The following is a 3,912-nucleotide window of genomic DNA, read 5'->3' as shown; positions in this document are numbered from 1 at the left end:
TATTCTCCTCGCAGACATATATAACCTATAATACCAGCTATAGTGATTACCATAAAGAATGAAGAAAATACACTTTAGTTTATAACGTCGAGACCGATGTGAGCTATAGATTAACGTGGTTGACAAATCACATAAACGATGTAATAATAATATGACATTAAAAGCTCAAAGTTAATATCGAAAAAATATCAACAAAATTCATCAATATATTAATAAAATATGTTAATTATTATATTTATTTATTTTAATTATCACGTAACATAATTGGTCGTGCAACGCAATTTTTGTAAATATTTTGTAAAAATGTATCCTATAAAAAAAAATTAAGTAATTTAACAGATTACTATAAGTATGTTTGAGATATTGATCATTTTACGAATATTATTATAAGATATTAATTAGATATATTTGTATATTATAAAAAATACAACATTGATTATCGAGTATCGACTAAAGGTACGTTTTATAACATAAAAATATGTTTATGTATACATGCGTAAATATACGGTGTATTTAAACACCCACCTGTGACCTATTGTATTTAACGATTTAAATAATTATGTACATTATTTTTCAACATCAGTAGTAACGATTATTACCTCATACCCTGATCATACATTATGAGTTTATAGTAAAAAATTTGCAAAAATTTATTCCGGTACCGGGAATCGAACCCGAGCCTCCTGGGTGAAAGCCAGGTATCCTAGCCACTAGACCATACCGGAGTTGTGTAAGTAGAAGTCGACAAAGGCTAGATACAATTGAACATTTTGAGTGATTTTTTTATAATAAAAATAAGGTGTAGTTGGTATTTTTTACTTTTAGAGAGATCGAAAACAAAAATGTACAGAACTCATCAAGATAATTCGGAAAAAAACCAGAATTCATTAATACATAATATTATTTTAATTAATGATTACATTATAAATAGCGTTAAAATAAGCGGTTGTAGTCCTAATGGTGTTATAATGGTAAAATAATTTGTGAATTTTGGTTGATTTTTTCTTTAATTACAAACAACCTAATAGCTACACCACATGTCCACATACCACAACCACAATAGATAATCTAAGAAGTAGGAACTAAGTATATATTATAATTTCTTAAAAGACACAAAATTATCTGACTTGATGACTTAATGTAAATTAAGCATATAATAATTATTTTTTTTAGATTTTTGGATTTCAGTAAGAATTACTTATAAATTTTAATACTTATCACTTATTAGCTCATTTCCTATATTAAATTTTAAAGTCTTACGCTTATACCTATATAAAATTGAACATTTTTAACTACAAATTATTAGATTATTAGATTATTCTAATCGTCAACGCTTATCAACCACTAAGCCGCACAATGCACATCGCCGATTACGACAAATTAATGAGCCTACACAATAACATTATAATGGCCGGTGATTTAAACTCGAAACATACTAATTGGGGTTGCCGCGTCTCGAATCCAAACGGTATTAAACTACAAAAATACATATCTACCTCTGCATGTATAGTATCTGCACCAAGCACACCAACTTATTTTCCTTCGGATATGAATAGACTTGCTGACATACTAGACATTCTAGTAACCAAATCAATTCAATTCAACGTCGCACAAGAATCCCTCTCTGAACTCGATTCGGATCATAATCCAGTAATAATACATTTAAATTCTCCATTGCAATTTTACCGCCCAAATGTCTCACTTTTCAAAGGTAAACCAAATTGGTGCACTTACTCAGACTATATAAATAATAATTTAATTATTCCAAAAAATATAACTACTGTCTTAGCAGCAGACAAAATTGCCGAACACTTCACCGAAGACGTTACTAATGCTGCACGGGCGTGCTCGGCCATTCACCACAAAATCCAATTCAAAAAAATCACGGTGCACTACCACTGTTCATATTGACCTTAATCCAACAAAAACACATCGCCAGACGCGCTTGGCAAAACCAGAGAAACCTAGCAGCCAAAACAACGTTAAACAAGCTTACTAAACAAGTGCAAACCGCCCTGCAACAATTCCGCGTAAATTCATATAGCAAGTTTTGTCAAATATTCATCAAAATGACTCTAGCCTATGGAAAGTCACAAAAAATCTTTTAAACCAAGAGAAAAATTGCATTCCTTCTCTTAGCAATCCAACTCGTCTCATAATTTCTGACGCGGATAAATGCAAATTTTTTTCGGATAACCTTTCGAATACTTTCTCCCTGAATCAATACGCACACAACTCTAATGATCTTAGGGTTGTAGATGTTCTGAGATCACCAAACTTCTCGGTACAAAATTCAATCAATTTTGCAACTCCGGGTGAAATTAAAACAATAATCAGAAGGCTACTTAATAAAAAATTTCCTGGCCACGACAACATCACGAATCTTATGTACAAAAAACTTTCTAATAAGGCAATTATGTTCATGACTTCTCTATTTAACTCGCTCCTTCGCCTTGGTCAGTTCCCGGATAACTGGAAAAAAGCAATCATAATACTCATAAAAAAACCTGGGAAAAACAAATCAGACCCCGACAGTTACAGACCAATTAGTCTGCTAACTTCATTATCTAAGATTTTCGAAAAAGTCATCCTCTCGAGACTGCAAAATTATCTAAACTGTACAGACACAATTCCAAAATTCCAATTTGGTTTCAAAGCACATCATTCTACTACACAGCAACTCATGCGCATAACTGAACATATAAGCAACTCGTATGAAAAACACTGTCACATGGGTGCCGTTTTCGTTGACATTTCAAAAGCCTTTGATAAGGTTTGGCATCATGGGTTGTTGTACAAGCTCAAAATTATCAACACACCAAATTACCTACTCAACTCCCTAACTTCGTTTCTATCTAACAGGCAATTTTCTGTTAAAATAAATGACAACTTTTCTTCTTTCCAACCAATCGTAGCTGGCGTCCCACAAGGATCTATACTCGGCCCAACATTATTTAACATCTACACATCCGACATCCCGCAATCACCGCACACAAACATAGCCCTCTTCGCGGACGATACTGTCATCTACTCTGAATCTCGCAACCCAGAAGCAATATCTGTACACCTACAAAACCACTTAAATACATTATCTGTCTGGTGCAAGAACTGGAAAATATCAATTAATCCATCAAAAAGCGTAAGTGTATTATTCAGTCTACGCCGTAATCCTACTCCACCACCGCTAATTTTTAACCACGAACCAATCTCATGGAAGCCATCCGTCAAGTACCTTGGTGTAACGTTGGACAAAAGATTAACCTGGTGGCCACACCTCTCATCTAAACTTCAACAAGCCTATCAACGTTTAGGGATGCTCTTCCCTATCTTAAACAGAAAGTCTTCGCTACAAAAAAACCTTTCCCTACTTATTTATAAACAAGTACTACGTCCATTAATCACTTACGCCTGCCCTATTTGGGGTAATTGCGCACAAACTCATCTCAAAAAACTGCAGATATTTCAAAACAATGTTTTAAGAACGATAACAAATGCTCCATAGTTCGTAAGAAACTCAAACATACACAAAGACCTCAAAATTTCAACTATTCAAGACCACATCAAGCTCACGGCTGTGAGCTTCTTCGAATCCATCCATAAGTCAACAGGCTCAATGCACTACCACATCAACATCAGACCACCTCCACAGCGCCGTCTCAAACGAGGTCGCCCGCATGACCTAATTCCTCAAGACACTATCTAACTCAATTATCTAACTACTGTTATAATCTAACGTAAAATTGTAACTTATTTATTTATCGCACTTATAATTACGCCAAAATGTATTTTATCTTTCATCCCTAGGTATAGATAGCGTAAGCTAGGAGTACCTTATTGAAATAATAAAAAAAAAAAAAAACTACAAAATAAAATGATATAAATATATATTATTATTATTATGATATAACTTCA

At 33.4% G+C, this 3,912-nt stretch overlaps 1 non-coding gene across 1 annotated transcript; it reads right to left on the bottom strand.

Annotated features, from left to right (window-relative positions):
• Positions 1 to 653: 653 nt before the first annotated feature.
• On the bottom strand, positions 654 to 725 carry Trnae-uuc (transfer RNA glutamic acid (anticodon UUC)). The gene has a single exon. It is a non-coding gene; the product is annotated as a tRNA-Glu (tRNA).
• Positions 726 to 3,912: the final 3,187 nt, after the last annotated feature.

This window comes from Rhopalosiphum padi, chromosome 3 (genome assembly GCF_020882245.1).
Source record: "Rhopalosiphum padi isolate XX-2018 chromosome 3, ASM2088224v1, whole genome shotgun sequence".
Classification (NCBI taxonomy): domain Eukaryota; kingdom Metazoa; phylum Arthropoda; class Insecta; order Hemiptera; family Aphididae; genus Rhopalosiphum; species Rhopalosiphum padi.
The sequence above is the reverse complement of the archived record's forward strand: the minus strand, read 5'-3'. Positions and strand labels throughout refer to the sequence as shown.